At 45.9% G+C, this 23,834-nt stretch overlaps 1 pseudogene; it reads left to right on the top strand.

The window, feature by feature from the left end:
* Window positions 1-1,972: 1,972 nt before the first annotated feature.
* Window positions 1,973-23,834, top strand: part of LOC135550947 (lymphoid enhancer-binding factor 1-like) — a 70,267-nt pseudogene continuing 48,405 nt past the window's right edge.

Below are 23,834 nucleotides of genomic sequence, written 5' to 3'. Positions count from 1 at the left end.
ACTAGCATCTTAATTAGCATTTGGGGGGTGGTTGGGGATGGTTGTCACATGGAATGTGGGGTTAGTTGTCACTATCAACTCCATTATAACCATATTGTTCAGGGACATTTCCACTGCCAGTATTCAATAAATACCAAGCTCTTTTCTGCTGTTGCTATAGAGACCTCTCTTCCCAGTAAACACCTTTGGCCAACATATCAAAATGTATTGAGAGTATGTAGTGTGGAGACATTATGCACATTGGAAAGACGTCGCCAGGACATTGGAATATGATATAGATGCCTTGGCCGATGTATAAACCATATATAGAACTGTAGAATTTAGAATGCAGGTATTCTAAATACATGTATGTGAAACGTCTTGCATCTCACACAATTCTTTTCTGTCACACACCCACACTAGTACACATACACACACAAATTTACTGAAAATGTCATAAGTTGTTCTCAAGGCATAAAATGCTGAATTTTGTTAGGAGTATAGTTTGATCTAAGAAAGGCTATTTCTAAGAATGTTTGCTAAATTGCTTCATTTCCTGTTACAAAGGGAATAAGCTACTAGCAAACATTGTGTCAATCAACCCCATACTGTGTGACAACCAACCTGTGATGGGGCTGGTTGTCGCAAGTTGACAGTGTGTGTTTGATGGCTTATAACCCCATGTCAGAATAAGATATGATGATAAAAAAGGGTTCCTATTTCAACCCAATACCTTGGTCTTTCTATTACTGTTGAAAAGAGTCTTGTAAGATGTACTGGTGCTGAGAAATACACATGGGTAAAAAGTGACAACCAACCCCGGCCTCCCCTACTTGTTTGACAAGGCACCCAGACACCAAGTCTACATCTTTGAACTACATTCTGTTTTCCCCTCCAAATTTGTTTTGCATCGATCAAATAGTTTCATTCCAGCAAGTTGCTGTTTTTTGAGATTACAGCTGAATCCATGTGCTCTAGAGACTAGCTGCAACATTTTATGCCTCTTTTATTGATGAGCTTGACTCATTTTCTGATGGTTTACAGGGGATGCCCTACATGTCTCTGATGTTCTCACAATGTCAATACAAATCTCACATCAATATTTCTACAACTTCACAAATGTTGGGCGAACATGGTTTTATGGTTTTGTTTCTAAATATGTAGTGTATATGAAGGAACTATGTTTTACCCTCAGCATCCCTGATCTCTCTCTCTTTATAAGCCCTATGTATGGTATACACAACATGTGCATCCAATGAAATGCTGACTTGCAGGTTCCTTCTCAACAAAGTAACAACAATAAGAAATAATCAAATCTAAGAATATGAACATAAAGAAAATAGCATAAGTACAACACAGAAAGGCACAATTTATAGTACAATATTTACACCTGTTTTGAGGAAGGGGGAATTGGAGGGCAAGTGTTTTAAATTGTGCAGTATTTAGCAATCATAATAAGAGTCTGGTAGAAGTGTGTGTGTGTTCAACAATGTATATATATATATATATATTTTACCTTTATTTAACTAGTCAAGTCAGTTAAGAACAAATGATTATTTACAATGACGGCTTACACCGGCAAAACCCGGACGATGCTGGGCCAATTTGTGCGCTGCCCTATGGGACTCCCAATCACGGCCAGTTGTGATTCAGCCTGGAATCGAACCAGGGTGTCTGTAGTGACGCCTCAAGCACTGATAGGCCTTAGACCACTGCACCACTCAAATGTATAACAATGTTATAACAATGTTACATAACTAGACTGCGTTGTGGGAAATATCTATCAATGCAGAAGAATTTGAAAGACCGTTTGCTCACGTGTCTTATATCCAGGACTTCGGTTCAGTCTTTGCTAAAAACAAGCAACTTTATCCATGATGAAGTGTTAAAAGACATGAACATGGCCAACAGGCTCTGAGGTGATGTCTCTTTAAGAGCGGAACCCTCTGCTGAAACAACCCCCAACAAGTCATCGAATCTGTCAATCACTGGTCGGCGATCTTTGATGTTGGGAGTCCTCGCCTTGTTTCGAGCTCAAATGCACTATTTGTTGCTGCCGAGCAACATTACTTTCAACTTGTAGGGCCGCTCCACAGCAGAGCAACTTTTGTTTTGTTTTATACTTTGGCCGTATCTGAGCGCAACAATTTAGGGAGGTTTGGGTTAATAGGAAGTTTCATTTATTTTTTTCAAAGGAGCACTCCGCTGATTAGGGTAATTTTCAAAGCAACATGCCTCAGCTCAGTAGTGGCGGAGGAGATGATCAAGGAGCAAACGATGAAATGATATCCTTCAAGGATGAAGGCGAACAAGATGAGAAAATTCAAGAAAACGCTTTCACAGAAAGGGACTTAGCTGACCTCAAGTCGTCTCTGGTGAATGAATCGGAGACAAATCAAAGTTCGAACGCAGCGGTAGGTAGAGGACAGAGAGAGAAAGTTATGTTATGCGCTGTTGGTAAGGTTGAAAGGGGTCTTGGTATGAAACTTTTGTCTCTTCAAAGTAATTCTCAGGTTACTAATCTATGTTTAATGTTGCTTTGGACACTCAGGCGGTCAGACGAAGTCAGCAAAACGAACATAGAGGTTATCAAGAGAAACACCGGGAGCATCTCGACAGCGGTAAGAACTAGACAGTAGCTGAATTAGGCTAACTGTACCTCAGTAAAACAAGTTGTCTGTGATTTCTGACAATACTGTGCTGTTGCGTCATAGACTGACTGTAAAAAGAAGGTGTTGCTTTCCCTGGGCTACATAGGTTATAACATGGTAATACGGTTTCAAGTAGCTTCAGTCTGAAAGTCCTAAAGAAAATCTAAATTAAAGCATTTTGTAATTTAACATTAGGTTTATATATTGTCCCAATGGGGCAAAAACGGCCAAAAACACAAACGTATGCTTGCTGTGCTGAACCTCTGGGCAGCTACAAGTTATTTAAAGTTAGAAATGCTCTAGTTCATTAACAATGTTTGAATATGTCAAGTAACTTACAAAACGTTGTCCACTTATGCATTCAGCTGAAAGGTTGAAAACAAGCCATGTGGATCAATGACCCTCTGTTTGGACAGCCTGTAAAGATGCATTACACATTTGAAGTTACCATCAACACTCTAGACTGGAGAGATCAGTGGCTAGCCATTCTATTGCGTGACAAACAACAAAGGGTTGGGGTTTGGCTGTGTTTTTGTGATGCAAGATTACGGCTGTCACTTTGTCTCACAAATGTGTTACAGTAGTAAACAAGTCTGTAACAATCCGTCGAAGAGCTCTATCATTCTTTGTCGAATATACTTTTTTCAATAGTAAAAAACTGCTAATTATAACCGTTTTAACTACAATAGTTAACCAAAAAGTATTTATTTGAAGTTAAATGAATATCAGAAAACATCTCATCTCACATCTTTGTCTTTCTCCACAGTGTCCAAACATCAAGATGGAGGGATGTATAAAACAGCGTATCCGGGGTACCCGTTTCTCATGCTGCCTGACCCATACATCCCCAACGGATCCGTGTCCCCATCTGTAAGTCCACATCACCTTACCTTCCACATCACAATGTCGAGTTCTTCATTCTGTTGAATCATTATGGATCATTATTCCAAGTCTCTGAATGAAACTATGTGTCTATTATACCAGAAGTATGCAAGGACAACAAACTAAGGAAATTAGAAAGTTTAAAAAAGACCATCTAAAGTCGTACGTGTAAACCCATGTATCACTGTCTGATCATCCGCACCCCCATACAACCTTGAATATGTTCGGAACCAGCAGCACATCAAAAACAAAACACATTTTAAGCCGGGACTAACTGACACTGAGAACGGTTATATGCACGCAATAATATGGTTATTGTGGATAGACAGATTACTATAATACCTCGATTACGTTTACATGCTTTGCAAGAACAATTTCCCTAAATAATCCTGTTTACATGGACACATCTGAAATCAGGCTACCTGATTGGGACTTTTAATAAATGCAGAAAATTGCAAATCAAAATAAACCTACCACAGTGACCATGTTATTCTGAGTTGGTATATACTGTATAATGTTTGTATTTAAAAACTACTTTTATGATGCATACTTCCGGTTGTTCTGAACTCAGAACTCACTTCACTAGCGCTGAAGAGAGAGGCTCTCGGCTGGTGCTATCACACGTGCAAATCAAATACATCACTGTTACTCCGATTAAGGTGTTTACATGTCCTAATAATATGATAGATTGCGGTGTTTTAATTTGCGTATGCTTATTAAATTATGACTGTACGCTGAATAAGATTGCAGAGTAATGTGTTTACATGACTAATGCCTTATTCGGCCTACTACCATAATCAGTTAAATATCGAATTAAAAATGTGTTGACTCCCTCATTTTGCTTACACTTTTGTATGTTGTCTGTGTATTGGTTGGTAGTGTAAAACGTATAACTTAAAGCTGCAATCAGCAGTTGAAACCATATAAAAGTGTACTTCCCACAACTGTTTAGGTAAAAAGCAAGGGGGATAGGACTGGAGAATAGTTACCACTCTCAAATTCAAAGACAGAGGTATGGATGCAAGGACAGACCATCCATGATCTCAAAATTATAGTTCTTACCATGTTTTTAGGCTTTACAGTGTTTGTTTACATTTACTTTGTTTAAAAACATTGGAGTAAACCAAACTTACATTTTGGGTTCTGATGGGGTATGACATTTATAAGTTATATTCTTCAAGAATCAATGGGCACATATAATTAATTTATAAGTCCAAAAATGGATGTAGCAACTGCTACTTTCAACAAGGAACTAAGCATCTTTCATCAGGTGAAGCTCATTATTCAATGTTAAATCTGTAATAACAGTAAGCACTCTCATATGAAGCGTGGTGTTTTGAAAAAGCATATGTTCCTGCCATCAATTCGTGTGTGTGTGTGTGTGTGTGTGTGTGTGTGTGTGTGTGTGTGTGTGTGTGTGTGTGTGTGTGTGTGTGTGTGTGTGTGTGTGTGTGCGTGCGTGCGTGCGTGTGTGTGTGTGTGTATGCACGTTTGTGAGACAAATCTTATATAGACCAAAAACAGTCTTCTGTTTGTATTATAAGTAATGGCTACATTTGTCTCCAAATGCATCAGATAATATATGAAAAACAGAACACATTTTATTGAGACGTTATTACATAGACATCAGTTATCATTATGTAGTAAACACACACTGTGAAAACTACTCTTAACTAGTTCCATTTTTATGTCCAGAAATGAATGTGCTGCCACCTCTTTCTTCTCATGAATGCATCCCCAACGTCTTATCCTTAATTGCCTCACAGCGCAAAGCACAGAGGTTCTCAAAGATTGTTTTGGGAATAAAGAGCACTTTCTTCTGTGTGTGAGTGTGTCTCCTCGGCTTCATACAATGCTCACTTGTTGCTTCCCTTGTAATTACCCGGCAGCAGCACTGTAGCTGCAGCTCTATCGACCTGCCACTTGAAAGGAAGGGAGGATGGTGTAGATGGTGATTATAGCTTGGGACATGGCAGTGGGGCGGGAGGGGAAACAGTGCTGTGGATCCCCTCCTGTTTGGTTCTCCAGTTGAAATGTTTACATTGAACAAGGTGATGCCTGTATTCCCTTCCCCCCCACCCGCAGGCAGGCTCTTTGCTTCTATCTCAGCTCAGGTGGTCTATCATCTTTACAGGGGTTCATTTGTTGCTTTTATTTTTCTTTGTTCTTTTTAATTGGCAGATTATGTGTATTATTTTTTGTCTGTTGTTTAGGCATGCCAAATGTCCTAGTAAAAACAAGACTTTGTATACTATCCATATGACTAGTATTAGACTATTGAAAGGAGAATTCTAAAACAATTTTATTATGAAAAGATGTACATTTCCTTCATGAGTTCAAAGGCCTCACTAAACAGATCGTCTATTTAGCTAATTCTTCCCCCAGATATTTGAATAACAATAATTATTTTTATTTATTTTTTTATTTCACCTTTATTTAACCAGGTAGGCTAGTTGAAAACAAGTTCTCATTTGCAACTACGACCTGGCCAAGATAAAGCATAGCAGTGTGAACAGACAACACAGAGTTACACATGGAGTAAGCAATTAACAAGTCAATAACACAGTAGAAAAAAAGGGGGAGTCTATATACAATGTGTGCAAAAGGCATGAGGAGGTAGGCGAATAATTACAATATTGCAGATTAACACTGGAGTGATAAATGATCAGATGATCATGTACAGGTAGAGATATTGGTGTGCAAAAGAGCAGAAAAGTAAATAAATAAAAACTGTGGGGATGAGGTAGGTGAAAATGGGTGGGCTATTTACCAATAGATTATGTACAGCTGCAGCGATCGGTGAGCTGCTCAGATAGCTAATGTTTGAAGTTGGTGAGGGAGATAAAAGTCTCCAACTTCAGCGATTTTTGCAATTCGTTCCAGTCACAGGCAGCAGAGTACTGGAACGAAAGGCGGCCGAATGAGGTGTTGGCTTTAGGGATGATCAGTGAGATACACCTGCTGGAGCGCGTGCTACGGATGGGTGTTGCCATCGTGACCAGTGAACTGAGATAAGGCGGAGCTTTACCTAGCATGTCCTTGTAGATGACCTGGAGCCAGTGGGTCTGGCGACGGATATGTAGCGAGGGCCAGCCGACTAGAGCATACAAGTCGCAGTGGTGGGTAGTATAAGGTGCTTTAGTGACAAAACGGATGGCACTGTGATAAACTGCATCCAGTTTGCTGAGTAGAGTGTTGGAAGCAATATTGTAGATGACATCGCCGAAGTCGAGGATCGGTAGGATAGTCAGTTTTACTAGGGTAAGCTTGGCAGCGTGAGTGAAGGGGGCTTTGTTGCGGAATAGAAAGCCGACTCTTGATTTGATTTTCGATTGGAGGTGTTTGATATGGGTCTGGAAGGAGAGTTTGCAGTCTAGCCAGACACCTAGGTACTTATAGGTGTCCACATATTCAAGGTCGGAACCATCCAGTGTGGTGATGCTAGTCGGGCATGTGGGTGCAGGCAGCGATCGGTTGAAAAGTACGCATTTGGTTTTACTAGCGTTTAAGAGCAGTTGGAGGCCACGGAAGGAGTGTTGTATGGCATTGAAGCTCGTTTGGAGGTTAGATTGCACAGTGTCCAATGACGGGCCAAAAGTATATAGAATGGTGTCGTCTGCGTAGAGGTGGATCAGGGAATCGCCCGCAGCAAGAGCAACATCATTGATATATACAGAGAAAAGAGTTTAAAAGAGTTCAAGATTAATGTTATTAAACTCTTCAAAAGAATTTCACAAACATCTCACATCTATTCTGTTCACAGAAATTATTTTACAGTGTCTCAAAACGAAAGGCATGAGGCTGGAAAGCGTGTTCCTCCTAAACCGAGTGCATCCTAATATGCTTGTTACAGCGTTGTTTCGTGGGCCAGGGAATTATGTTCTGGATCTAACATTAATGTAGATATCAGTTGTCCTTCCAGAGACGGTGTCTAAAGAAGGCTATTTGAGACAATCCCAGATTCTGTACTAGATTTCCCTTAGCTTTTCTCTGAACAAAGCTTCCTTCTGAGTGAGTAGCTGTGAATTGGGCAGGGTTATTAATGCTCTGGATAACCACAAGACATTGTTTAATTTGAGGGGATCAGTAGAAGAGGTTCGCCTGGAAGAGTCAAACCCCTGTGGATGGAGGATTCTGAATGAGAGCTAACAGAATACACTCCTCCTGATCTCTCCATCTCGCTCCTCTCTCTGCCTCCTCTCGAGCTCTATCCTCACCACATTACACTCATTCTCATCTCCCCATCCATCTCGTTCCTCTGTCTGCCTCCTCTCTCCTCTTTCTGCCCTCTCTCTCTCCTCTCTCTGCGTTCTCTCTGTCTCCTCTCTCTGCCTTCTCTCTCTCTCTCTCTCTCTCTCTCTGCCTTCTCTCTCTCTCTCTCCCCTTTTTGCCTCCTCTATCACTCTCTTCTCTCTCTCGCTTCTCATTCTGTCTTCTCTTTTCTAATCTCCCCTCTCCTACTCCTACCTACTCCTACCTATCCCTACCTACTCTTACCTATCCCTACCTACTCTTACCTACTCCTACCTACTCCTACCTACTCCTACCTATCCCTTCCTACTCTTACCTATCCCTACCTACTCCTACCTACTCCTACCTATCCCTACCTACTCTTACCTATCCCTACCTACTCCTACCTATCCCTACCTACTCTTACCGATCCCTACCTACTCCTACCTATCCCTACCTATCCCCACCTACTCCTATCTATCCCTACCTATCCCCATCTACTCCTACCTACTCATACCTATCCCCACCTATCCTTACCTATCCCTACCTATCCCTACCTACTCCTACCTATCCCTACCTATACCCACCTACTCCTACCTATACCCACCTACTCCTACCTATCCCTACCTACTACTACCTAACCCTACCTACTCCTACATATCCCTACCTATCCCCACCTACTCCTACCTATCCCTACCTATCCCTACCTACTCCTACCTATCCTTACCTATCCCTACCTACCCTACCTACTCCTACCTATCCCTACCTATCCCTACATTTCCCCACCTATCCCTACCTATCCCCGCCTATCCCTACCTATCCCCACCTATCCCGACCTGTCCCCACCTACTCCTACCTATCCCTACCTCTCTCTCTCTCTCTACCTACTTCTACCCATCCCTACCTATCCCTACCCATCCCTACCTATCCCTACCCATCCCTACCTATCCCTACCTATCCCCTACCTATCCCTACCTACCCTACCTATCCCCACCTATCCCTACCTACCCCTACCATCCCTACCTATCCCTACCTACTCTTACCTCTCCCTACCTACTCCTACCTACTCCTACCTATCCCTACCTACTCTTACCTATCCCTACCTACTCCTACCTATCCCTACCTACTCTTACCTATCCCTACCTACTACTACCTAACCCTACCTACTCCTACATATCCCTACCTATCCCCACCTACTCCTACCTATCCCTACCTATCCCTACCTACCCTTACCTATCCCTACCTACCCCTACCTATCCCTACCTATCCCTACCTACCCTACCTATCCCCACCTATCCCTACCTACTACTACCTAACCCTACCTACTCCTACATATCCCTACCTACTCCTACCTATCCCTACCTATCCCTACCTATCCCTACCTATCCCTACCTATCCCTACCTACCCCTACCTATCCCTACCTATCCCTACCTACCCCTACCTATCCCTATCATCTCCTACCTACCCCTACCTATCCCTACCTACCCCTACCAATCCCTACCTGACCCTACCCATCCCTACCTATCCCTACCTACCCCTACCTACAGCTACCTAACCCTACCTATACCTACCTACCCCTACCTATTCCTACAAATCCCTACCTATCCCTACCTACTCCTACCTATTCCTACCTACCCCTACCCTCCCTACCTACCCCTACCTATCCCTATCTACCCCTACCCATCCCTACCTATCCCTATTCTCCCTACCCATCCCTACCTATCCCTATCATCCCTACCTATCCCTATCATCCCTACCCATCCCTACTCAGCCCTACCCATCCCTACCTATCCCTATCATACCTACCCATCCCTACCTATCCCTACGTACCCCTACATACCCCTACCTATCCCTATCACCCCTACCCATCCCTACCCATCCCAACTCATCCCTACCTATCCCTACCTATCCTTATCAACCCTACCCATCCCTACATATCCCTATCATCCCTACCTATCCCTACCTATCCTTATCATCCCTACCATCCCTCCCTACCCCTATCGTCCCTACCTATCCCTACCTACTCCTACCTATCCCTACCTACTCCTACCTATCCCTACCTACCCTACCTACTCCTACCTATCCCTACATATCCCCACCTATCCCTACCTATCCCCACCTATCCTCACCTATCCCTACCTGTCCCCACCTACTCCTACCTATCCCTACATCTCTCGCTCTACCTACTCCTACCCATCCCTACCTACCCCTACCTATCCCTACCTATCCCTATCATCCCTACCTACCCCTACCTATCCCTACCTACCCCTACCTGACCCTACCCATCCCTACCTATCCCTACCTACCCCTACCTACAGCTACCTAACCCTACCTATACCTACCTACCCCTACCTATTCCTACCTATCCCTACCTATCCCTACCTACTCCTACCTATTCCTACCAACCCCTACCATCCCTACCTACCCCTACCTATCCCTACCTACCCCTACCCATCCCTACCTATCCCTATCATCCCTACCTATCCCTATCATCCCTACCCATCCCTACCTATCCCTATCATCCCTACCCATCCCTACCTATCCCTATCATCCCTACCTATCCCTATCATCCCTACCTATCCCTATCATCCCTACCCATCCCTACCTATCCCTATCATCCCTGCCTATCCCTATCATCCCTACCCATCCCTACCTATCCCTATCATCCCTACCCATCCCTACCTATCCCTATCATCCCTCCCTACCTATCCCTACCTATCCCTACCCATCCCTACCTATCCCTACCTACCCCTACATATCCCCTACCTATCCCTACCATCCCTACCCATCCCTATCTATCCCTACCTACCCCATCCCTACCTATCCCTATCCCTACCTCTCCCTACCTATCCTTATCTATCTACCTATCCCTACATATCCCTACCTCATCCCTACCTATCCCTACCTATCCCTATCCCCTACCTATCCCTCCCTCCCTACCTATCCCTATCTATCGTCCCTACCTATCCCTACCTACTCCTACCTATCCCTACCTACTCCTACCTATCCCTACCTACCCTACCTACTCCTACCTATCCCTACATATCCCCACCTATCCCTACCTATCCTATCCCTATCTATCCCTACCTGTCCCCACCTACTCCTACCTATCCCTACATCTCTCACTCTCTACCTACTCCCACCCATCCCTACCTACCCCTACCTACCCCTACCTATCCCTACCTACCCTGCCTATCCCTACCTATCCCTACCTACCCCTACCTATCCCTACCTATCCCTACCTACCCCTACCTATCCCTATCATCCCTACCTACCCCTACCTATCCCTACCTACCCCTACCAATCCCTACCTGACCCTACCCATCCCTACCTATCCCTACCTACCCCTACCTACACCTACCTAACCCTACCTATACCTACCTACCCCTACCTATTCCTACCTATCCCTACCTATCCCTACCTACTCCTACCTATCCCTACCTACCCCTACCATCCCTACCTACCCCTACCTATCCCTACCTACCCCTACCCATCCCTACCTATCCCTATTCTCCCTACCCATCCCTACCTATCCCTATCATCCCTACCTATCCCTATCATCCCTACCTATCCCTATCATACCTACCCATCCCTACCTATCCCTACGTACCCCTACATACCCCTACCTATCCCTATCGCCCCTACCCATCCCTACCCATCCCTATCATCCCTACCCATCCCTACTCATCCCTAGCTATCCCTATCATCCCTACACATCCCCACCCATCCCTACCTATCTCTACCTATCCCTACACATCCCTATCATCCCTACCTATCCCTACACATCCCTACACATCCCTAGCCATCCCTACGTATCCCTACCCATCCCTACATATCCCTACCTATCCCTACCCAGCCCTACACATCCCTACACATCCCTATCATGCCTACCTATCCCTACCTATCCCTACCCATCCCTATCATCCCTACCCATCCCTACCTATCCCTACCCATCCCTATCATCCCTACCCATCCCTACCCAGCCCTATCATCCCTACCCATCCCTACCCATCCCTATCATCCCAACCCATCCCTACCCATCCCTGCCCATCCTTACCCATCCCTACCTATCCCTACCCATCCCTACACATCCCTAGCCATCCCTACCTATCCCTACCCATCCCTACATATCCCTACCTATCCCTACCCAGCCCTACCCATCCCTACACATCCCTACCCATCCCTATCATCCCTACCCATCCCTACCTATCCCTATCATCCCTACCCATCCCTACCTATCCCTATCATCCCTACCTATCCCTATCAGCCCTACTTATTCCTACCCATCCCTACCTATCCCTATCATCCCTACCCATCCCTATCAACCCTACCCATCCCTATCAGCCCTACTTATTCCTACCCATCCCTACACATCCCTACCCATCCTCATCATACCCTACCCATCCCTATCATCCCTATCATCCCTACCCATCCATACCTATCCCTACACATCCCTATTATCCCTACCTATCCCTACCAATCCCTACCCATCCCTACCCATCCCTACCTATCCCTACCCATCCCTACCTATCCTTACCCATCCCTACACATCCCTAGCCATCCTACCCATCCCTACATATCCCTACCCATCCCTGCACATACCTACACATCCCTACACATTCCTACACATCCATATCAACCCTACCTATCCCTACCTATTCCTACCCATCCCTACCTATCCCTACCCATCCCTACCTATCCCTACCCATCCCTATCATCCCTACCTATCCCTACCCATCCCTATCTATCCCTACCCATCCCTACCTATCCTACCCATCCCTATCATCCCTACCCAACCCTACCCATCCCTATCATCCCTACCTATCCCTACCTATCCCTACCTATCCCTACCTATCCCTACCTATCCCTATCATCCCTACCCAACCCTACCCATCCCTATCATCCCTACCCAACCCTACCCATCCCTATCATCCCTACCTATCCCTACCTATCCCTACCTATCCCCACCCATCCCTGTCATCCCTACCCATCCCTACCTATCCCTACCCATCCCTATCATCCCTACCCATCCCTATCATCCCTACCCAACCCTACCCATCCCTATCATCCCTACCTATCCCCACCCATCCCTGTCATCGCTACCCATCCCTACCTATCCCTACACATCCCCATCATCCCTACCTATCCCTACACATCCCCATCATCCCTACCCATCCCTACCTACCCCTACCTACCCCTACCCATCCTTACCCATCCATATCATCCCTACCTAACCCTACCCATCCCTACCCATCCCTACCTATCCCTACCCATCCCTATCATCCCTACCTATCCCTACCTATCCCTACCCATCCCTAAAGATCCCATCCCTACCTATCCTACATAGAGCTATCATCCCTACATCCCTATCATCCCTACCCACCTCCCTATGTAATGTTTAACCCTACCCATCCTGTCATCCCTTACCCATCCCTATCATCCCTACCCATCCCTATCATCCCTACCCATCCCTATCATCGCTACCCATCCCTACCCATTTAAAACATCCCTACCTTGTCCACTATACACATCCCTATCATCCCTACCTATCCCTACCTGATTTTCGGTACATCCTCTTACATTCCCTACCCATCCTTACCCATCCCTATCATCCCTACCCATCCCTACCTATCCCTACCCATCCCTATCATCCCTACCTATCCCTACCCATCCCTACCTATCCCTACCTACCCCCACCTACCCCTACCCATCTATACCTATCACTCCCCTACCCATCCATACCTATCCCTACCCATCCTTACCCATCCTTACCCATCCCTACCCATCCCCACCCATCCCTACCTATCCCTACACATCCCTACCCATCACTATCATCCCTACCTATCCCTACCCATCCCTATCATCCCTACCTATCCCTACCCATCCCTACATATCCCTACCCATCCCTACCTATCCTACCCATCCCTATCATCCCTACCCATCCCTATCATCCCTACCCAACCCTACCCATCCCTATCATCCCTACCTATCCCTCCCTCCCTCTCTTTCTCTCCCCCTCTTTCTCTCTCTCTTTCTCTCTCCCTCTCTCTCTCTCTCTCTCTCTCTCTCTCTCTCTCCCTCTCCCTCTCTCTCGCTCTCTCTCCCTCTCGCTCGCTCTTTCTCTCTCCCTCTCGCTCTATCCCTCTCCATCTCTCTCTCCTTCTCTTTCTCTCTCCCTCTCCCTCTCTCTCCCTCTTTCTCTCTGTGTGTTTGTGTGTGTGTGTGTGTGTGTGTCTCGCCAGTGCTTCTGTGCCGAGCTTTCTTTGCCTTAAGTGTTTGTCCTTTCCCAGATAAACAGATTCATTACAAGCAAAGCCTGGGTAAACACTAGAGCCCCTCGTCCCTGGGTAAACACTAGAGCCCCTAGTCCCTGGGTAAACACTAGAGCCCCTAGTCCCTGGGTAAACACTAGAGCCCCTAGTCATTGGGTAAACACTAGAACCCCTAGTCCCTGGGTAAACACTAGAGCCCCTAGTCCCTGGGTAAACACTAGAGCCCCTAGTCCCTGGGTAAACACTAGAGCCCCTAGTCCCTGGGTAAACACTAGAGCCCCTAAACACTAGAGCCCCTCCTTTGGTAAACACTAGAGCCCCTAGTCCCTGGGTAAACACTAGAGCCCCTAGTCCTTTGGTAAACACTAGAGCCCCTAGTCCCTGGGTAAACACTAGAGCCCCTAGTCCCTGGGTAAACACTAGAGCCCCTAGTCCCTGGGTAAACACTAGAGCCCCTAGTCCCTGGGTAAACACTAGAGCCCCTAGTCCTTTGGTAAACACTAGAGCCCCTAGTCCCTGGGTAAACACTAGAGCCCCTAGTCCTTTGGTAAAAACCCCCTAGTCCCTGGGTAAACACTAGAGCCCCTAGTCCCTGGGTAAACACTAGAGCCCCTAGTCCCTGGGTAAACACTAGAGCCCCTAGTCCCTGGGTAAACACTAGAGCCCCTAGTCCCTGGGTAAACACTAGAGCCCCTAGTCCCTGGGTAAACACTAGAGCCCCTAGTCCTTTGGTAAACACTAGAGCCCCTAGTCCCTGGGTAAACACTAGAGCCCCTAGTCCTTTGGTAAACACTAGAGCCCCTAGTCCCTGGGTAAACACTAGAGCCCTTGGTCCTTTGGTAAACACTAGAGCCCCTAGTCCCTGGGTAAACACTAGAGCCCCTAGTCCCTGGGTAAACACTAGAGCCCCTAGTCCCTGGGTAAACACTAGAGCCCCTAGTCCCTGGGTAAACACTAGAACCCCTCGTCCTTGATTAAACACTAGCAGGGACACTGGCTTGTTTAACCAGGCCTTAGTCCCTGGGTAGGCCCTGTAAACCCTGCATACAAGCCCAGAGGCTGAGGCTCTGTGCCTCTGACTGATGACGATAAGAAACAGTGGTGCAGGATTATGCTACGCGCCCGCTTTTGTGTGTGAACAAGCTACTTGGAAACTTGCGACGGCCCCAAAACTGCTCCTTGTTGTCATTTAACATGTAAGAAGGAGATGATTGAAAATATCAAGGATGATGGCTGGCGGTGGCGGAATAGTCTAATAGATGTGTTGACCGTAGCGGAACACTCCGAGAAAGCCGTGTCAGTCAGAGAATGTACATTATGTACTGAACTTTGACTTTGAGACCAACTAAAGCATGCTGGTACACATTGTGTAGTGATGTTGAAAATACATTGCAGTCCCGTACTGGGACAGGGCAGGCTAACAGTGAGGGTGTGACTGTCCCAAATGGCAACCGTTTCCCTATATAGTGCACTACTTTTGACCAAGCCTATATAGGGAATAGGGTGCCATTTTGGACGCAGAGGGTGAGACCACACTCTCTCTTTCTCTCTGAGCCTCAGGTAAGTTAGCAAACGCTTTAAAAAGGAACAGCAGGAAATGACAGAGAGGCTGCAGATTTTAATACAAACGATGATAAGGGGCCTTCATCCTCAGAGCTTTGAAGTAGATGGCTGTAAATAAGCCTCAAGTGAAAATGTGTAGGAGACTATTTTAAGAGACGGAAACATTTAGAAAATATCAAAAACCTGTTGAATCCCCCGAGGTGTTTATAGCTGTAATTATTCATGCACTTATTTATTTTCTGGTGGGCGAAGAAGAAGAAGGAGAAGCAGAGTAAAAGACAGGTGTGGTAGAGGAAGTGTGTGTTTTTCTGATTGATATTTTGCCTGTCACACACGCCACTTATAAGACACGCTCCTTGTTTTCCGACCAATTTTGAGTCCATTAAAGAGCTCTCCTGAAAGGGGGGGATGTTCCAGCGTTCTGCTGCTGACGTTTGTCTTTTATAGTCATCGACTCAAAAATATCAGTTTCAACGGCAGGTTTTATAACGTTTTTTACAAGAGTGCCACTCACCGAGGAGAGAGGCTCAGCAGTGAGCAGAGCACGTCTGTAATAAACACTGTTCAGTCTTCTAAATCTTCCACCAGGAGCCGCTCAGCGCTGCTTGTGTCTTCCTGGGCCCCTGTTTGTGTTTGTCTGCAAGGACTTTACAGGGGGGTAAGGAGATGGGGGGGGGGGGGGGTTGCACCCAGGTAACTCATTGGCTGACGGGAGCAAACCAAACAGCGGCTCCATTGGGGTTGTTTGCAGAGCCGGGCTGAATAAAGCAGGTGGGAGAGCAGCATCGTCCCCCATCCAGCCCAGATGCTCAGCTTCTCAGACTGCAGTGAATAAACTACATGAACATGCACAGCAGCACAGCACAGCACAGCACAGCAGAGCACAGCACAGCATAGTAGAGCACAGCAGAGCAGAGCACACAGCACAGCAGAGCACAGCAGAGCACAGCAGAGCACAGCACAGCACAGCAGAGAGCACAGCACAGCATAGTAGAGCACAGCAGAGCAGAGCACAGCACAGCAGAGCACAGCAGAGCAGAGCACAGCAGAGCACAGCAGAGCACAGCAGAGCAGAGCACAGCACAGGGTTTAAATAGAACGCCTTCCTTCTAAGTCTCCACTATGCAAATAGGTGTAAATATAGTCCTGTTTGGGGTTACTGAAGCATTACAAAGTACAGGAACACGAGGTAACCTGCTTTTTACCCATTCAATGTGTAATTATCAAAACCTTGAGTTCTCCAAATTCCAATCTGGGGCTGAGGTACCTGTGTTACTAGGACACTGTAGTTTTACACATGTTGATATTGTTTCCTGTTTACCTAATTGAAATTAAATGACTAGGGTGACCATGTGACATATGGGAACAGGTTTTGTTTAATTTCTTGTTACTGTATTTCACATGCGGTCTTCATACATTATCACCTACTCAGATGAATCCTATTTTACAGGATATACATATACAGCCACTAGTTGTTTAGAAAATGGAGAGAAAAAGTGTTATATAACCATGACTTTAGATTATTGTTGTCAGAGGGAGGTATCGCTTTGATGTTTTCGGATGATGTTTATGAAAAAAACATAATTGTTGTGTAGGAAAAGCAAGAGGAAAGAGAGTTTGAAGATGGCTGAACAAAACATGTAGGCACCTTAGAGCTCGCCGAGCCTCTGCTCTATGGGTGGGTGGGGAGGGAGGGGGAGGCCGGGTATGTCTGGGATGGGGCTCTCTGGAGCTGGGCTGTCCAGGCTGGGGACACTGTATCCTGGGGAGAGTGAGTGACAGTCTTCTGTGCCACTGGGCTGATGGATGCAGCTTTAATGGCCTGCCTGGGCCACAGATGTCTCATTCTCACCCTGTTGTGTCTAACTCCCTGGCCATTTGGTATGTGTCAGGTTGGGGTGGGAAATCAGCAGCGTGACCCACCACTGGAAGAGGGCCAGGCAGAGATGGAGGGGTGATGTTGGAAAGCTGGGCCCTGGAGAGACTGGTGGAGGAGATCACCCCTTAGAGGTGTGACACTCGGGCAGGTTACCATTGTTTTCCTGGGTGCTAGCTAGCAGGACAGGAGTGAGTGAGTGAGTGAGTGAGTGAGTGAGTGAGTGAGTGAGTGAGTGAGTGAGTGAGTGAGTGAGTGGATGCCTCCTGTGTGAATTAGCTCATTCATTGTGATGTCATCTCATCTACAGTATCTGGGCCAGGAAATCAGTCATCGGTTTTTCCACTTTGAAATAGAAGTGTGTTGGATGATGGGGTGTGACCATTCACAAGCCTGTTTGAGTGCTTGTTGTCCACTCTCTTGTTGACATGATGACTGACTGGTCATGAGGATTTTCCATGTACTCTCTCTCATCTGGCTCTGTAAGAAACTTTACTACCTATTTTTGCTGTGTCTTCTGTCTTATCCGGCTACAACGGATCGTACCACGTGTGTCTTCTGTCGACGGGCTGTACCATGTGTGCTTAGAGCAGGGTGGAAATTTCAGCTTGATGTGCTTTCTTTGCACCCTGTTGGGGTGGAATGTTTCACCACAACATGGAACTGTCCCTTATCACCGGTACCTTAATCACTGTCATTTCAGAGTTAGCCGTAGCATCACAGAGTGACATGACTTTTTATTTGTTTACCTTTATTGAACTAGGCAAGTCAGTTAATAACAAATTCTTAATTTCAATGACGGCCTAGGATCAGTGGATTAACTGCCTTGTTCATGGGCAAAATGACAGAGTTTTACCTTGTCAGCTTGGGGATTCCATCTTGCAACCTTCCGGTTACTGGCCCAACGCTCTAACCACTAGGCTGTTGCTCCGTTGCTCCTGTTGCTCCGGTTTCCCTTTGAATAGGTCAGGATTCCTATGCCTTGTAATAGTGAGGAAAGTGGTACTGTGTTGGGCTGTGTTGGCCACGCATGTACACTGTGTTCCTGCTACCTATCCAATGTGGATTAGGCATGTTATAAAGGTATGTGTCATGTACGTCTCAATGTCAGATTAGGACTATTATGTGTTTGGGGTCTTTTTTTATTATTATTTTTTTTACTAGGCAAGTCAGTTAAGAACAAATTCTTATTTTCAATGACGGCCTAGGAACAGTGGGTTAACTGCCTGTTCAGGGGCAGAACGACAGATTTTGTACCTTGTCAGCTCGGGGATTTGAACTTGCAACCTTTCGGTTACTTGTCCAATGCTCTAACCATTAGGCTACCCTGCCGTCCGTCTGTATGTATTCTAATTAAGCAATAAGGCCCGAGGAGAGCCAGGAAACAGCCCTTAGCCGGGGTATATTGGCCATATATCACAAAGCCCTGAGGAGCCTTATTGCTGTTATAAACTGGTTACCAACGGAACTGGATCGGTAAAACTAAGTGTTTTGTCGTACCCGTGGTATATGGTCTGATATACCACGGCTGTCAGCCAATCATCAAATGGTTATAATTAAACTGAAGGGGTAGGGGACAGGAAATGCATAGATTACATAAACAAATTCTGTAACATGATTACAAGCTTTGTAGGTTCCTTTCAAGAGGCCACACAGGAACACATCCTTCAGTCACAGGTTGTGCTGCCCACTTCAGGACGTTTGTCCTCTGCTGCGAGGGACAGGCCCAGTTGTGGCAAAGCTGAGCGGCAGAGCCACACAGCAGCAGGAGTAAACCAGAGCTGAGCGGTGGTGGTGGGTGGGTGAGGCCGTGGGTGAAGGCTGCTGTTAGATGGGTATCAGATGGGGCAGGATTAAGCCGCTGTGATCACACCCATGTGTGCCTTGCCATGCGGCTGGGGTGGCTCCACTGGGTCTGGGGCTGGGCACTCGCTCATTCAGGGGCTGGGCTGGGTGGATGGGTGGGGGTTAGAGGGTGGGCTGGGCAGCCATGGTGGTGGTGGTGGTGGTGATGAGCCGTGGCTTGACCCCAGCAAAGGGAAGGTTAAGCCCAAGTCCTTGTGCGACCACTCCTTGGTTGCATCCCAAATGACACCTTATTCCCTATACAGTGCACTATTTTGAGCCCTATGGGTCCTGGTCAAAAGTAGTACTATATAGGTAATAGGGTGCCTTGTAGGACCACTTCCAGAGACGTACTACACAGATACTGCAATGGCATTGAATGTTGCATGTTGAACTGTATTGTGTTGAAAGGGGAGATTGGCATTGAAATCTGTGTTGACATGCAAACATGTTGGATTTTAGGGGTTCCGCCTAGCCGTCCAAGAAGAAGCTTGTTAGAAGAGGCATGTTAGGGTATCTGTCGCATGTAACCACATAAGGTCATATGTTGTGCTTGACTACGTGTGTGTTCTGGTAGAGAGCAGGGCAGTTGGAGGGCTGGGGACTGTCAGTCCCATACTTACCAACATTAAAATAACTTTATTTGAAAGGTATTTCATTGAATTCTAAAAGTTTGAGGGTTTGGAAGAGCATCTAACTGTCAAAGGGAGACAGACGGAAGAAAATCCCTGTAAATCATATGGGAACAAAATCCCAAAGAGAGAGAAAGAGAGACAGATTCTACTCCCAGAAAGGCTGAACATGGCGCAGCGGTCTAAGGCGCTGCAGTGCTTGAGGCGTCACTACAGATCCGGGTTCGATCCCGGGCTGTGTCGTAGCCGGCCGTGACTGGGAGATCCATGAGGCAACGCACAATTGGCCCAGCGTCGTCAGGGTTAGGGGAGGGTTTGGCCAGCCAGGATGTCCTTGTCCCATTGTGCTCTAGCGAAAAGGGGGTGAAGATTTATTTTTATTTTTAAAAACAGGCTGATTCATTTCTCCAATGTTTTTATATCCTTGACAAGGAAAGTCAATCTTTGTTCAACATTAATAGTAATGTCCCCTAACATTTTCAGCTAACATCTCTTATGATCCTTCACAATGTTTCTGAAACAATGTTTAGATAGGAAAAGGATAATAGTCCGCACATTGTGAACTTCATTCCACTGTGTGTAGAAGACAATGAAATGAGTATATATGCCCGCATGGATTGTTTTCCAAGGTGAGACTGTGGTTTGTTTGAAGCAGCGTTGAGCTGCATCATTCCTGTAGGTCTCAGACAGTCCCTGAAGAGTAAGCTGATATGTTTTGTCAGAGCCGGTTCCTCGTGTGTATACTCATCTCTGAGACAGGGGCCCGGATATAATGATGCACTTCCTACTGCAGGCAGGGAGGGCTCCCAAACACACACAGCCATATAAAAGCAGCTGTGTGTGTGAGAGAGAGAGAGAGAGAGAGAGAGAGAGAGAGAGAGAGAGAGAGAGAGAGAGAGAGGAGAAAGAGAGAAAGAGAGAGAGAGATGAGGAGGAGAAAGAGAGAGAGACATGAGGAGAAAGAGAGAGAGAGGGAGAGGAGAGAGATGAGGAGAAAGAGAGAGATGATGAGAAAGAGAGAGAGAGAGAGATGAGAAAGAGAGAGATAAGGAAAGAGAGAGAGAGAGATGAGGAGAAAGAGAGAGAGAGAGAGAGAGAGAGATGAGGAGAAAGAGAGAAAGAGAGAGAGAGAGATGAGGAGAAAGAGAGAAAGAGAGAGAGAGAGATGAGGAGAAAGAGAGAGAGAGAGAGAGAGAGAGAGAGAGGAGAAAGAGAGAGAGAGAGAGAGAGAGATGAGGAGAAAGAGAGAGAGAGAGAGAGAGAGAGATGAGGAGAAAGAGAGAAAGAGAGAGAGAGAGATGAGGAGAAAGAGAGAGAAAGATGAGGTGAAAGAGAGATGAGGAGAGAGAGAGAGAAGAGGAGCGAGAGAGAGAAGAGGAGAGAGAGAGATGAGGAGAGAGAGAGAGATGAGGATAAAGAGAGAGAGAGAGATGAGGAGAAAGAGAGAGAGATGAGGAGAGAGAGAGCGATGAGGAGAAAGAGAGAGATGGGGAGAGAGAGAGAGATGAGGAGAGAGAGAGATGAGGAGAAAGAGAGAGAGACAGATGGGGAGAAAGAGAGAGAGAGATGAAAGAGAGAGAGATGTGGAGAAAGAGAGAGAGACAGATGGGGAGAAAGAGAGAGAGATGAAAGAGAGAGAGATGTGGAGAAAGAGAGAGAGAGATGAGGAGAAAGAGAGAGAGAGAGATGAGGAGAAAGAGAGAGAGAGAGATGAGGAGAAAGAGAGAGAGAGAGATGAGGAAAAAGAGAGAGAGAGATGAGGAGAAAGAGAGAGAGCGAGATGATGAGAAAGAGAGAGAGAGAGAGAGAGATGAAGAGAGAGAGAGAGAGATGAGGAGAGAGAGAGAGAGAGAGAGATGAGAGAGAGAGAGAGAGAGAGAGAGATGAGGAGAAATAGAGAGAGATAGAGAGATGAGGAGAGAGAGAAAAAACGACGAAGCCAAAGTTAATTTCTACTCTTTTATTTTTCTCTTTTTCCTAGACGGGGAAGCACACATTCCTACAAACACACACACACACACTTTAGATTGGGGCGTCTTTAGAGAGAGTAGGTGGGTGTGGTGGTAGTTACTGAGGCAATGCTGTTGTGGGGATGTAAAAGACATTTCATCTCAGAGCCGGAGCCTCAGTCGCTCTACCAGTTAAACAAGAGGCATCCCAGTTCCGCCGAGCTGCTCGCTGCCTTCCTTTCAAATGTTATGGAATGTGGTTTTCTCTGTGGTTTTCCCTCTATGATCGTCTGGAGCCAACTGGAAACCATTTCATGTCTAAAAATAGGGCTTTGCTTATGGGATCGGGAGCAAGGTCTTTGTAGATATCAAACAAGCTGAGGCGAAGAAAAAAATGAATATCTTGCTTCAAAAAATAGCATCAACATTTTTAATAGTGGACATGAAAGTTATTAACGTAAAACGCTCCACCATTTCAGCTGGAACCGCAGAGCTCTGCCGCGGATCTGTGCTTTCGTGCCTGAGCTTAAAGGGAGGTTGTCTGGGAAAGACTGTGTGTAGTGGATACAGACGGTCTGTGTACCAAATGGCACCCTGTTCACTCGAGCCTCTAGTCAGAAGTAGTGCACTATTTAGGGAATAGGGTGCCATTTGGGGCGCAGACTGTGTGCTGTGGATACAGAGGGGGACCCTTCCTGCCTCAGATGTAATGACGCCTGTTTGAAGTCCCTGCCGCTCACCTCTGTCACACCTCCAATTGTTGCTGTCTGAGTTAGGAAACATTTAGGATGTCAGACCTAGTTCACATATCACTGTCGTTTGGGACATTGATGTGCAGGTTTTATAGCGTTAATGTGTGTATGTGTGTGTGTGTGCGTGTGTGCGCTTATGTGGGTGTGTGTGTGCGTGTGCATGTGTGTATTAGTGTGTGCGTAGGCATTGTGGTGGCTGGGCCTCTGACATACATCCTGTATATCAATGCCAAGTCGAAGAGCTTGTGTGAATACAGTGATGTGTAGTGTGGTTAGACGACTTATCTACTCTGTGTTAGTGTGTGCGTTAACGTGTATGCATGCGGAAAACACTCAACATAGACAGTGAGGGAGGTAAAACAAGCCTCTTTCTCTCTCTCCTCTCCTTTCTCTCAGTACCTTATCTGATTTCTAGAGGGGGAGTAAAGAGAGGGAGTGTACAGCAGAGCGCTAGCGGAAGAGAGTTTGCAGTAAACAATGAGAAGCCAGTAACCGCGTGTGCACCTGGTACACCTCACTGCGAACGACTTGAAACAGTCAGAGGCACCTTCGCAGCACCTTAACCATTTCACGGCCGTCCACAGCAAGCAGCACACAAGGAACAACCGTAACCTTAATCCGTTAAGGCAGAGACCACAGCATAACAGACAGAGAACACAGTAACTAACTAACGCCTCTCTCTGGTCACTTACACTCTGTCATATTGTAAACAAATTATTTTATTGTGTGAGTCAAATCAAATCAAATTTTATTTGAATACAACAGGTAAATGCTTACTTCCAAGAACTTATGCAGTTTTAAGAAAAATAGAGTTAAGTAAATATTTACTAAATAAACTAAAGTAAAAAAAATAAAACAAGTTTTAACAAAATAAAAATAATGTAAGTCGCTCTGGATAAGAGCGTCTGCTAAATGACTTAAATGTAAATGTAAATGTAATGAGGCTTTATACAAGGGGGTACCAGTACCGAGTCTGTCTGATCATTGTGTTCCACCCTTTATTCTATCTAAAGATTAAATATGAGAAGGGTCCGTTCGTGCAGTTTTAAACTGCTGTTTAAAATGCAATGGGAGAGCATGTGTGTATTAGCAGAAAGGAAACAGTCATGAGTAGATGCCATGATGACTAAGAGAGAGAGAGAGAGCGAGCACTGTTGTGTTCCTGGAGGAATAGTCCGCTCACTGTGGTTGGCTGGCTTTTC

Source organism: Oncorhynchus masou, chromosome 12 (assembly GCF_036934945.1).
Source record: "Oncorhynchus masou masou isolate Uvic2021 chromosome 12, UVic_Omas_1.1, whole genome shotgun sequence".
Classification (NCBI taxonomy): Eukaryota; Metazoa; Chordata; class Actinopteri; order Salmoniformes; family Salmonidae; genus Oncorhynchus; species Oncorhynchus masou.
The sequence above is the reverse complement of the archived record's forward strand: the minus strand, read 5'-3'. Positions and strand labels throughout refer to the sequence as shown.